Here is a 14,143-nt window from a genome sequence, read left to right as displayed (position 1 = left end):
TAAATCAAGTGGAAAGGGGCTCATTAGGGGCTCATTGGCTGGTATCTCAGCCTGTTGATGCTTTGTTGAGTTGCTTGGAACATGCAAGGAAGAAGACCTGAAGCACTCCCGACCAGGTTGCATGTCTCTACGTTACTGAAATCCCACAGACCTCCTCCCTGTGCCACAACGTTCTGGGCACTGAGCTCTGCAGTTGTTCCCCACAAGTCGCCAAGCGCCCCAGATTTACTTTCTCAGATTGGCTAGTTACTGCTACCCTAACTCGACCACTATATTTTCCCCAGATACTTGCTATTGTGGAGTAAGCAGGGCTAAGACAGAGGGAGAGGGGGTGTGCCTATGCAAATCATCTGCCAGGATCATCCCTGGGACGTCATTCCATCTCACCAGCTGACACCTGGGCAGCAGCAGGTAATTTGGAGAACAGAAATATTCGGACAGGCCACAAAGCAAAGGCTGGGCCGTTGATTGAGGATCCCTTTAGCCATGTCTCCCTAAGTTACCGAGGTCCAGAAAAACTCCACCCTCAGCTCTCATAGAGAGGTCCTTGGCCGATCGTGGCCGATCAGGGCCGTGAAGGGTCAGGGGTGACTGCACACTGCCTCACCTTTTCACTGCTTTCTACAGCGGTAATGCTTTTGCAGAAGCGGCCTGTACAAGTGATTTTGTTCTGCGCTGTGGGAAAGTGACATTTATCCACTGACATTAACCAAACTACTTGCGCTGTTCAACGCACATACATGCAGAGAAATAATGTTATGTTTTTTGGGGAAGGTCTAGAGTGTCCTGCTGATTATTTATTAAGCTGTACTCTACTCTTGCTTTTACATAGAGTCTTCGCAGCCCAGGAATGTTTAAGGCATACTGTATGTCCCTCCCTTACAATGAAAACTCTGTTGAAAACACAGAGGTACATAGGAATGGATCTGTTAAGAAATGAAACAAAAAGCCTGGAAAAATGTCGAAACGGGTAGGATTTGGACTTACAATTAACGGACTCACAGTCAGATGTGCTATCCCTTGATCCACTGACTCCCTTTCCTTTGTGTAATCCTTTTGCTCTCACTAGGGTTTTCCAAAGTGGCTTTCATATAAAAGATCCTAGACCAGCATTTTGTGGCGCACATGCCTCATATCCCATTGCTCTTGATAAACTCACATCATCTCCCACCAATACAAGCTGTAAAAGATTTTCAGGGCTTAGCCAAGCAAACTAGACGTGGGTCGAAGGTTGAGCAATCCTTAAATCAGCAGCAAAGTTAACATTGAAATTAGCCTCAGAATCTCTTAAAGGATGGTCCAACATCTGATGCTTGCAGCGCGCGATGGGGCTGCCTGGGTGCTGACACCTTAAACCATCTCCTGTTGTTGCCTTGTCCTTGATCCAGCCATGGGCCCACATACACTCAGAGGTACAGAGTGTTTCTCATGTCTATGCGTCTGCTGCGATGCTCTCACGCGTGCCTCACCCAGCCATCGTGATGGGGAGGGGGTGTCAATTTGCAAGCATCCTGGAGCATGAATCTTTTTATCTTTAAATATAATTGGCATTAAACCAAACCATTTAGGACCAGATCAGTACAGCAGCAAAGAATGCTGGTGTATTGCTGTTTGCCCCTTAATTTCATACCATCCAACATCTAAATTGTGTTTGGTCAAACGTTTGCCATATCAAACGTCCTTATGTCAAAGGGCAGAAAGTCCAGAGGTCCTAATCAATGGTTTGGTTGGCTCTCCCTTTGCGCTTGCCTTAAGGCGTCAGCACCAGAGGCTGCCCGATTGCGCCCTGCAAGCAATCAATGTTGGCCCATCCTTTAAGAGATTCTGAGGCTGATTTCAATGTTATTTTTGCTGCTAATTTAAGGATTGCTCAACCTTTGACCCACGTCTAGTTTTCTTGGCTATGCACTTGACATCTTTTACAGCTTGTATTGGTGGGAGATGATGTGAGTTTATCGGGAGCAACGGGATATGAGGCATGTGGGCCATAAAAAACAGGTCTTGGATTTTTTTTTTATAAGAAAGCCGCTTTAAGTAAGGAACTTTGGAAAACCCTGCTGAGAGCAAAAGGATTACACAAAAGGTAAGGGGGTCAGTGGGTCAAGGGATGGCACCTCTGACGGTGAGTCAGTTTATTGTAAGTCCAAATTCTACCTGTTTCAACATTTTTCCAGGTGTTTGTTTAATTTCTTAACAGGTCCATTCCTATGTGCCTCAGCAACACATGTACTAATATTGGAATGATAATGGGAAAATGGAATTGGTTCCTGCTCTAAAGGATGACACGCACATTTTTAAAGCATTCACTATTGTTGGCACATGACAGGACAGAAACTTTCTTAATTTGCAAGTCTTTATTTTTTAATACATCTTTTTTAATGAAGATTGAAATTGTATGTTCATGCATATTACACGACAACACAATACATTTTGCGCCAAATTCAACACTAATGCCTCTGAAGCCTTTTACTTGTGAGTCCTATTGACTGAATAAACAGCCCAGTCCCCTTCAATTTCTTGACTTGTACTTTTAGAAGTGGCACGCTTCTTTTGTTTTTCGATCCCATTCTACCAAACTCAGTATTATCTCTTTCCCCCTTGTTGTGCACTCCAGCGTAAACTGCTTCAAGCTGCTATTTGCAAACATCGCTCTGAACTACAGCTTTACTTGCTTCTAGGCCTTAATCTTTAATTGGAGCTGAGCATTGTACTCCGGATTTGGCTGCTTTTAGTTGGTTGATTTCTTTTTTGATTTGTGTAACTTTCAAACAGTTTCATTGTGAAATACCATTGTCACAATGTGCTGCAGTGCATGAAAACTTAAAATGAATGGAAGGGAGAAGAGGAAGAGTGAGAGGGAGAGGGAGCTGGGCGGGGGAAAAAGACAGAGGGCAGGAGGGAAGGCAGGAGGGAGGGAGGGAGGTAGAGAGAGATAAAGAGAGAGAAAACAAAGAAAATATGTATTTGGGGACTATGTGTTTGCATGGAAAAGAGTTTAGGCTTTAAATCAAGTGGAAAGTGGCTCTGTGGCTGGTATCTCAGTCTGTTGATGCTTTGTTGAGTTGCTTGGAGCATGCAAGGAAGGAGACCTGAAGCACTCCCAACCAGGTTGCATGTCTCCAAGTTACTGATATCCCACAGACCTCCTCCCTGTGCCACAAAGTTCTGGGCACTGAGCTCTGCAGTTGTTCCCCACAAGTCGCGTAGCGCCCCAGATTTACTTTCTCAGAGTGGCTAGTTACTGATACCCCACCTCGACCACTGTATTTTCCCTAGATACTTGCTACTGTGGAGTAAGCAGGGCTAAGAGAGAGGGAGAGGGGATGTGCCTATGCAAATCACCTGCCAGGATCCTGCCTGGTACGTCATTCCATCTCACCAGCTGACATTTGGGCTGCGGCAGGTAATTTGGAGAACAGACATATACGGACAGGCCACAAAGCAAATGCTGGGCTGTTGATTGAGGATCCCTTTAGCCATGTCTCCCTAAGTTACCGAGCACCAGACAATTTCCACCCTTAGCTCTCATAGAGAGGTCCTTGGCCGATCGTGGCCGATCAGGGCAGTGAAGGGTCGGGGGTGACTGTACACTGCCTCACCTTTTCACTGCTTTCTACACTGGTAATGCTTTTGCAGAAGTGGCCTGTACAAGTGATTCTGTTCTGCACTGTGTGAAAGTGACATTTATCCACTGACATTAACCAAACTACTTGCGCTGCTCAACTCACATACATGCAGAGAAATCATTTTATGTTTTTTGGGGAAGGTATAGAGGGTCCTGCTGATGATTTATTAAGCTGTCTGCTACTCTTTCTTTTACATAGAGTCTTCGCAGCCCAGGAATGTTTAAGGCATACGGTATGTCCCTCGCTTACAATGAAAATAGAGGTACATAGGAATGGGTCTGTTAGGAGATTAAACAAAAAGCCTGGGAAATGTCGAAACTGGTAGTATTTGTACTTACAATAAACTGACTCACAGTCAAATGTGCTATCGGTTGACCCACTGACCCCCTTACCTTTTGTGTAATACTTTTGCTCTCAGTAGGGTTGTCCAAACTTCCTTCTTAAAGCGGCTTTCTTATAAAAAATCCTAGAACTGCTTTTTGTGGCTCACATGCCTCATATCCCGTTGCTCTTGATAAACTCACATCATCTCCCACCAGTACAAGCTGTAAAAGATTTCCAGGGCTTATCCAAGCAAACTAGATTTGGGTCGAAGGTTGACCAATCCTAAAATCAGCAGCAAAGTTAACATTGAAATCAGCCTCAGAATCTCTTAAAGGATGGTCCAACATTTGTTGCTTACAGGGATCAATTGGACAGCCTCTGGAACTGGCGCCATAAGCCACCTCCTGTTCTGCCTTGTCCTTGATACAGCCATGGGCCCACATACACTCAGAGGTACAGAGTTGTTCTCATGTCTATGGGTCTATTGTGATGTTCTCAGGCTTGCATCACCCAGCCATTGTGATGGGGAGGGGGTTGGTGTCATTTTGCAAGCACCCTGGAGCATGAATCTTTAAATATAATTGGCATTAAACCAACCCCTTTAGGACCAGATCAATACAGCAGCAAAGAATGCTTATTCACTGTTGTTTGCCTCTTCATTTCATACCACCCGATATCTAAATGGTGTTTTGACTTTCTGCCCTCTGACATAAGGACATTTGGTATGGCAAACCTTTGACTGGAGGTCCAAATCAATGGTTTGATTGACTCTCCCTTTGCGCTTGCTTCAGCAACACATGTACTAATATTGGAATGATAATGGGAAAATTAAATTGGCCCCTGCTCTAAAGGATGGCACGCACATTCGTAAAGCATTCACTATTTTTGGCACATGACAGGACAGAAACTTTCTTAATTTGCAAGGCTTTATTTTTTTAATACATCTTTTTTAATGAAGATTGAAATTGTATGTTCATACATATTACACGACAACACAATACATTTTGAGCCAAATTCAACACTAATGCCTCCGGAGCCTTTTACTTGTGAGTCCTATTGACTGAATGAACAGCCCCGTCGCCTTCAATTTCTTGGCTTGCACTTTTAGAAGTGGCACGCGTCTTTTGATTTTTTTTATCCCATTTTACCAAACTCAGTATTATCACTTCCCCCCTTGTTGTGCACTCCAGCGTAAACTGCTTTAAGGTGCTATTTGCAAACATCGCTCTGAACTACAGCTTTACTTGCTTCTAGGCCTTAATCTTTAATTGGAGCGGAGCGTTGTACTCCGGATTTGGCTGCTTTTAGTTTGAAAGTTACAGAAATCAAAAAAGAAATCAACAAACAGTTTCATTGTGAAATACCATTGTCACAATGTGCTGCAGTGCATGAAAACTTAAAATGAATGGTAGGGAGAGGAAGAGGAAGAGTGAGAGGGAAAGGGAGGTTTGTGGGGGGGAGAAAGAGTGAGGGCGGGAAGGAGGGGAGGGTAGGAGGGAGGGGGAGTGAGAGAGACTGAGAGAGCAAAAACAAAGAAAATATGATATTTGGGGGCTATGTGTTTGCATGGAAAAGATTTTAGGCTTTAAATCAAGTGGAAAGGGGCTCATTAGCTGGTATCTCAGCCTGTTGATGCTTTGTTGAGTTGCTTGGAACATGCAAGGAAGAAGACCTGAAGCACTCCCGACCAGGTTGCATGTCTCTACGTTACTGAAATCCCACAGACCTCCTCCCTGTGCCACAACGTTCTGGGCACTGAGCTCTGCAGTTGTTCCCCACAAGTCGCCAAGCGCCCCAGATTTATTTCCTCAGATTGGCTAGTTACTGCTACCCTAACTCGACCACTATATTTTCCCCAGATACTTGCTATTGTGGAGTAAGCAGGGCTAAGACAGAGGGAGAGGGGGTGTGCCTATGCAAATCATCTGCCAGGATCATCCCTGGGACGTCATTCCATCTCACCAGCTGACACCTGGGCAGCAGCAGGTAATTTGGAGAACAGAAATATTCGGACAGGCCACAAAGCAAAGACTGGGCCGTTGATTGAGGATCCCTTTAGCCATGTCTCCCTAAGTTACCGAGGTCCAGAAAAACTCCACCGTCAGCTCTCATAGAAAGGTCCTTGGCTGATCGTGGCCGATCAGGGCAGTGAAGGGTCAGGGGTGACTGCACACTGCCTCACCTTTTCACTGCTTTCTACAGCGGTAATGCTTTTGCAGAAGCGGCCTGTACAAGTGATTTTGTTCTGCGCTGTGGGAAAGTGACATTTATCCACTGACATTAACCAAACTACTTGCGCTGTTCAACGCACATACATGCAGAGAAATAATGTTATGTTTTTTGGGGAAGGTCTAGAGTGTCCTGCTGATTATTTATTAAGCTGTACTCTACTCTTGCTTTTACATAGAGTCTTCGCAGCCCAGGAATGTTTAAGGCATACTGTATGTCCCTCCCTTACAATGAAAACTCTGTTGAAAACACAGAGGTACATAGGAATGGATCTGTTAAGAAATGAAACAAAAAGCCTGGAAAAATGTCGAAACGGGTAGGATTTGGACTAACAATTAACGGACTCACAGTCAGATGTGCTATCCCTTGATCCACTAACTCCCTTTCCTTTGTGTAATCCTTTTGCTCTCACTAGGGTTTTCCAAAGTGGCTTTCATATGAAAGATCCTAGACCAGCATTTTGTGGCGCACATGCCTCATATCCCATTGCTCTTGATAAACTCACATCATCTCCCACCAATACAAGCTGTAAAAGATTTTCAGGGCTTAGCCAAGCAAACTAGACGTGGGTCGAAGGTTGAGCAATCCTTAAATCAGCAGCAAAGTTAACATTGAAATTAGCCTCAGAATCTCTTAAAGGATGGTCCAACATCTGTTGCTTGCAGCGCGCGATGGGGCAGCCTGGGTGCTGACACCTTAAACCATCTCCTGTTGTTGCCTTGTCCTTGATCCAGCCATGGGCCCACATACACTCAGAGGTACAGAGTGTTTCTCATGTCTATGCGTCTGCTGCGATGCTCTCACGCGTGCCTCACCCAGCCATCGTGATGGGGAGGGGGTGTCAATTTGCAAGCATCCTGGAGCATGAATCTTTTTATCTTTAAATATAATTGGCATTAAACCAAACCATTTAGGACCAGATCAGTACAGCAGCAAAGAATGCTGGTGTATTGCTGTTTGCCTCTTAATTTCATACCATCCAACATCTAAGTTGTGTTTGGTCAAACGTTTGCCATATCAAATGTCCTTATGTCAAAGGGCAGAAAGTCCAGAGGTCCTAATCAATGGTTTGGTTGGCTCTCCCTTTGCGCTTGCCTTAAGGCGTCAGCACCAGAGGCTGCCCGATTGCGCCCTGCAAGCAATCAATGTTGGCCCATCCTTTAAGAGATTCTGAGGCTGATTTCAATGTTATTTTTGCTGCTGATTTAAGGATTGCTCAACCTTTGACCCACGTCTAGTTTTCTTGGCTATGCACTTGACATCTTTTACAGCTTGTATTGGTGGGAGATGATGTGAGTTTATCGGGAGCAACGGGATATGAGGCATGTGGGCCATAAAAAACAGGTCTTGGATTTTTTTTTTATAAGAAAGCCGCTTTAAGTAAGGAACTTTGGAAAACCCTGCTGAGAGCAAAAGGATTACACAAAAGATAAGGGGGTCAGTGGGTCAACACATCTGACGGTGAGTCAGTTTATTGTAAGTCCAAATTCTACCTGTTTCAACATTTTTCCAGGTGTTTGTTTAATTTCTTAACAGATCCATTCCTATGTGCCTCAGCAACACATGTACTAATATTGGAATGATAATGGGAAAATGGAATTGGTTCCTGCTCTAAAGGATGACAAGCACATTTTTAAAGCATTCACTATTGTTGGCACATGACAGGACAGAAACTTTCTTAATTTGCAAGTCTTTATTTTTTAATACATCTTTTTTAATGAAGATTGAAATTGTATGTTCATGCATATTACCCGACAACACAATACATTTTGCGCCAAATTCAACACTAATGCCTCTGAAGCCTTTTACTTGTGAGTCCTATTGACTGAATAAACAGCCCAGTCCCCTTCAATTTCTTGACTTGTACTTTTAGAAGTGGCACGCTTCTTTTGTTTTTCGATCCCATTCTACCAAACTCAGTATTATCTCTTTCCCCCTTGTTGTGCACTCCAGCGTAAACTGCTTCAAGGTGCTATTTGCAAACATCGCTCTGAACTACAGCTTTACTTGCTTCTAGGCCTTAATCTTTAATTGGAGCTGAGCATTGTACTCCGGATTTGGCTGCTTTTAGTTGGTTGATTTCTTTTTTGATTTCTGTAACTTTCAAACAGTTCCATTGTGAAATACCATTGTCACAATGTGCTGCAGTGCATGAAAACTTAAAATGAATGGAAGGGAGAAGAGGAAGAGTGAGAGGGAGAGGGAGCGGGGCGGGGGAAAAAGAGAGAGGGCAGGAGGGAAGGCAGGAGGGAGGGAGGGAGGTAGAGAGAGATAAAGAGAGAAAACAAAGAAAATATGGTATTTGGGGACTATGTGTTTGCATGGAAAAGAGTTTAGGCTTTAAATCAAGTGGAAAGTGGCTCTGTGGCTGGTATCTCAGTCTGTTGATGCTTTGTTGAGTTGCTTGGAGCATGCAAGAAAGGAGACCTGAAGCACTCCCAACCAGGTTGCATGTCTCCAAGTTACTGATATCCCACAGACCTCCTCCCTGTGCCACAAAGTTCTGGGCACTGAGCTCTGCAGTTGTTCCCCACAAGTCGCGAAGCGCCCCAGATTTACTTTCTCAGAGTGGCTAGTTACTGATACCCCACCTCGACCACTGTATTTTCCCTAGATACTTGCTACTGTGGAGTAAGCAGGGCTAAGAGAGAGGGAGAGGGGATGTGCCTATGCAAATCACCTGCCAGGATCCTGCCTGGTACGTCATTCCATCTCACCAGCTGACGTCTGGGCTGCGGCAGGTAATTTGGAGAACAGACATATACGGACAGGCCACAAAGCAAATGCTGGGCTGTTGATTGAGGATCCCTTTAGCCATGTCTCCCTAAGTTACCGAGCTCCAGAACAATTCCACCCTTAGCTCTCATAGAGAGGTCCTTGGCCGATCGTGGCCGATCAGGGCAGTGAAGGGTCGGGGGTGACTGTACACTGCCTCACCTTTTCACTGCTTTCTACACTGGTAATGCTTTTGCAGAAGTGGCCTGTACAAGTGATTCTGTTCTGCGCTGTGTGAAAGTGACATTTATCCACTGACATTAACCAAACTACTTGCGCTGCACAACTCACATACATGCAGAGAAATCATTTTATGTTTTTTGGGGAAGGTCTAGAGGGTCCTGCTGATGATTTATTAAGATGTCTGCTACTCTTTCTTTTACATAGAGTCTTCGCAGCCCAGGAATGTTTAAGGCATACGGTATGTCCCTCGCTTACAATGAAAACAGAGGTACATAGGAAGGGGTCTGTTAAGAGATTAAACAAAAAGCCTGGGAAATGTCGAAACTGGTAGTATTTGGACTTACAATAAACGGACTTGCAGTCAAATGTGCTATCCGTTGACCCACTGACCCCCTTACCTTTTGTGTAATACTTTTGCTCTCAGTAGGGTTGTCCAAACTTCCCTTCTTAAAGCGGCTTTCTTATAAAAAATCCTAGAACTGCTTTTTGTGGCACACATGCCTCATATCCCGTTGCTCTTGATAAACTCACATCATCTCCCACCAGTACAAGCTGTAAAAGATTTCCAGGGCTTATCCAAGCAAACTAGATTTGGGTCGAAGGTTGACCAATCCTAAAATCAGCAGCAAAGTTAACATTGAAATCAGCCTCAGAATCTCTTAAAGGATGGTCCAACATTTGTTGCTTACAGGGATCAATTGGACAGCCTCTGGAACTGGCGCCATAAGCCACCTCCTGTTCTGCCTTGTCCTTGATACAGCCATGGGCCCACATACACTCAGAGGTACAGAGTTGTTCTCATGTCTATGGGTCTATTGTGATGTTCTCAGGCTTGCATCACCCAGCCATTGTGATGGGGAGGGGGTTGGTGTCATTTTGCAAGCACCCTGGAGCATGAATCTTTAAATATAATTGGCATTAAACCAACCCCTTTAGGACCAGATCAATACAGCAGCAAAGAATGCTTATTCACTGTTGTTTGCCTCTTCATTTCATACCACCCGATATCTAAATGGTGTTTTGACTTTCTGCCCTCTGACATAAGGACATTTGGTATGGCAAACCTTTGACTGGAGGTCCTAATCAATGGTTTGATTGACTCTCCCTTTGCGCTTGCTTCAGCAACACATGTACTAATATTGGAATGATAATGGGAAAATTAAATTGGCCCCTGCTCTAAAGGATGGCACGCACATTCGTAAAGCATTCACTATTTTTGGCACATGACAGGACAGAAACTTTCTTAATTTGCAAGGCTTTATTTTTTTAATACATCTTTTTTAATGAAGATTGAAATTGTATGTTCATACATATTACACGACAACACAATACATTTTGAGCCAAATTCAACACTAATGCCTCAGGAGCCTTTTACTTGTGAGTCCTATTGACTGAATGAACAGCCCCGTCGCCTTCAATTTCTTGGCTTGCACATTTAGAAGTGGCACGCGTCTTTTGATTTTTTTTTATCCCATTTTACCAAACTCAGTATTATCACTTTCCCCCTTGTTGTGCACTCCAGCGTAAACTGCTTTAAGGTGCTTTTTGCAAAAATCGCTCTGAACTACAGCTTTACTTGCTTCTAGGCCTTAATCTTTAATTGGAGCGGAGCGTTGTACTCCGGATTTGGCTGCTTTTAGTTTGAAAGTTACAGAAATCAAAAAAGAAATCAACAAACAGTTTCATTGTGAAATACCATTGTCACAATGTGCTGCAGTGCATGAAAACTTAAAATGAATGGTAGGGAGAGGAAGAGGAAGAGTGAGAGGGAAAGGGAGGTTTGTGGGGGGGAGAAAGAGTGAGGGCGGGAAGGAGGGAGGGTAGGAGGGAGGGGGAGTGAGAGAGACTGAGAGAGCGAAAAACAAAGAAAATATGATATTTGGGGGCTATGTGTTTGCATGGAAAAGATTTTAGGCTTTAAATCAAGTGGAAAGGGGCTCATTGGCTGGTATCTCAGCCTGTTGATGCTTTGTTGAGTTGCTTGGAACATGCAAGGAAGAAGACCTGAAGCACTCCCGACCAGGTTGCATGTCTCTACGTTACTGAAATCCCACAGACCTCCTCCCTGTGCCACAACGTTCTGGGCACTGAGCTCTGCAGTTGTTCCCCACAAGTCGCCAAGCGCCCCAGATTTACTTTCTCAGATTGGCTAGTTACTGCTACCCTAACTCGACCACTATATTTTCCCCAGATACTTGCTATTGTGGAGTAAGCAGGGCTAAAACAGAGGGAGAGGGGGTGTGCCTATGCAAATCATCTGCCAGGATCATCCCTGGGACGTCATTCCATCTCACCAGCTGACACCTGGGCAGCAGCAGGTAATTTGGAGAACAGAAATATTCGGACAGGCCACAAAGCAAAGACTGGGCCGTTGATTGAGGATCCCTTTAGCCATGTCTCCCTAAGTTACCGAGGTCCAGAAAAACTCCACCCTCAGCTCTCATAGAGAGGTCCTTGGCTGATCGTGGCCTATCAGGGCAGTGAAGGGTCAGGGGTGACTGCACACTGCCTCACCTTTTCACTGCTTTCTACAGCGGTAATGCTTTTGCAGAAGCGGCCTGTACAAGTGATTTTGTTCTGCGCTGTGGGAAAGTGACATTTATCCACTGACATTAACCAAACTACTTGCGCTGTTCAACGCACATACATGCAGAGAAATAATGTTATGTTTTTTGGGGAAGGTCTAGAGTGTCCTGCTGATTATTTATTAAGCTGTACTCTACTCTTGCTTTTACATAGAGTCTTCCCTGCCAGGAATGTTTAAGGCATACTGTATGTCCCTCCCTTACAATGAAAACTCTGTTGAAAACACAGAGGTACATAGGAATGGATCTGTTAAGAAATGAAACAAAAAGCCTGGAAAAATGTCGAAACGGGTAGGATTTGGACGTACAATTAACGGACTCACAGTCAGATGTGCTATCCCTTGATCCACTGACTCCCTTTCCTTTGTGTAAACCTTTTGCTCTCACTAGGGTTTTCCGAAGTGGCTTTCATATAAAAGATCCTAGACCAGCATTTTGTGGCGCACATGCCTCATATCCCATTGCTCTTGATAAACTCACATCATCTCCCACCAATACAAGCTGTAAAAGATTTTCAGGGCTTAGCCAAGCAAACTAGACGTGGGTCGAAGGTTGAGCAATCCTTAAATCAGCAGCAAAGTTAACATTGAAATTAGCCTCAGAATCTCTTAAAGGATGGTCCAACATCTGATGCTTGCAGCGCGCGATGGGGCAGCCTGGGTGCTGACACCTTAAACCATCTCCTGTTGTTGCCTTGTCCTTGATCCAGCCATGGGTCCACATACACTCAGAGGTACAGAGTGTTTCTCATGTCTATGCGTCTGCTGTGATGCTCTCACGCGTGCCTCACCCAGCCATCGTGATGGGGAGGGGGTGTCAATTTGCAAGCACCCTGGAGCATGAATCTTTTTATCTTTAAATATAATTGGCATTAAACCAAACCATTTAGGACCAGATAAGTACAGCAGCAAAGAATGCTGGTGTATTGCTGTTTGCCTCTTAATTTCATACCATCCAACATCTAAATTGTGTTTGGTCAAACGTTTGCCATATCAAATGTCCTTATGTCAAAGGGCAGAAAGTCCAGAGGTCCTAATCAATGGTTTGGTTGGCTCTCCCTTTGCGCTTGCCTTAAGGCGTCAGCACCAGAGGCTGCCCGATTGCACCCTGCAAGCAATCAATGTTGGCCCATCCTTTAAGAGATTCTGAGGCTGATTTCAATGTTATTTTTGCTGCTGATTTAAGGATTGCTCAACCTTTGACCCACGTCTAGTTTCCTTGGCTATGCACTTGACATCTTTTACAGCTTGTATTGGTGGGAGATGATGTGAGTTTATCGGGAGCAACGGGATATGAGGCATGTGGGCCATAAAAAACAGGTCTAGGATTTTTTTTTTATATGAAAGCCTCTTTAAGTAAGGAACTTTGGAAAACCCTGCTGAGAGCAAAAGGATTACACAAAAGGTAAGGGGGTCAGTGGGTCAAGGGATGGCACATCTGACGGTGAGTCAGTTTATTGTAAGTCCAAATTCTACCTGTTTCAACATTTTTCCAGGTGTTTGTTTAATTTCTTAACAGATCCATTCCTATGTGCCTCAGCAACACATGTACTAATATTGGAATGATAATGGGAAAATGGAATTGGTTCCTGCTCTAAAGGATGACACGCACATTTTTAAAGCATTCACTATTGTTGGCACATGACAGGACAGAAACTTTCTTAATTTGCAAGTCTTTATTTTTCAATACATCTTTTTTAATGAAGATTGAAATTGTATGTTCATGCATATTACACGACAACACAATACATTCTGCGCCAAATTCAACACTAATGCCTCTGAAGCCTTTTACTTGTGAGTCCTATTGACTGAATAAACAGCCCAGTCCCCTTCAATTTCTTGACTTGTACTTTTAGAAGTGGCACGCTTCTTTTGTTTTTCGATCCCATTCTACCAAACTCAGTATTATCTCTTTCCCCCTTGTTGTGCACTCCAGCGTAAACTGCTTCAAGGTGCTATTTGCAAACATCGCTCTGAACTACAGCTTTACTTGCTTCTAGGCCTTAATCTTTAATTGGAGCTGAGCATTGTACTCCGGATTTGGCTGCTTTTAGTTGGTTGATTTCTTTTTTGATTTCTGTAACTTTCAAACAGTTTCATTGTGAAATACCATTGTCACAATGTGCTGCAGTGCATGAAAACTTAAAATGAATGGAAGGGAGAAGAGGAAGAGTGAGAGGGAGAGTTAGCGGGGCGGGGGGAAAAGAGAGAGGACAGGAGGGAAGGCAGGAGGGAGGGAGGGAGGTAGAGAGAGATAAAGAGAGAGAAAACAAAGAAAATATGGTATTTGGGGACTATGTGTTTGCATGGAAAAGAGTTTAGGCTTTAAATCAAGTGGAAAGTGGCTCTGTGGCTGGTATCTCAGTCTGTTGATGCTTTGTTGAGTTGCTTGGAGCATGCAAGGAAGGAGACCTGAAGCACT

At 44.1% G+C, this 14,143-nt stretch overlaps 2 non-coding genes across 2 annotated transcripts; both read left to right on the top strand.

Annotated features, from left to right (window-relative positions):
• The first annotated feature begins 4,730 nt into the window (after positions 1-4,730).
• Positions 4,731-4,837, top strand: LOC138570560 (U6 spliceosomal RNA). The gene has a single exon (XR_011303600.1). It is a non-coding gene; the product is annotated as a U6 spliceosomal RNA (small nuclear RNA).
• A 5,411-nt stretch (positions 4,838-10,248) lies between these two features.
• LOC138570558 (U6 spliceosomal RNA) lies at positions 10,249-10,355 on the top strand. Its single transcript, XR_011303598.1, has one exon. It is a non-coding gene; the product is annotated as a U6 spliceosomal RNA (small nuclear RNA).
• Positions 10,356-14,143: the final 3,788 nt, after the last annotated feature.

Source organism: Ambystoma mexicanum, chromosome 2q (genome assembly GCF_040938575.1).
Source record: "Ambystoma mexicanum isolate Mex_15411 chromosome 2q, UKY_AmexF1_1, whole genome shotgun sequence".
Lineage (NCBI taxonomy): Eukaryota > Metazoa > Chordata > Amphibia > Caudata > Ambystomatidae > Ambystoma > Ambystoma mexicanum.
Note: the sequence above shows the minus strand (reverse complement) of the source record. Positions and strands in the feature narration are given on the sequence as shown.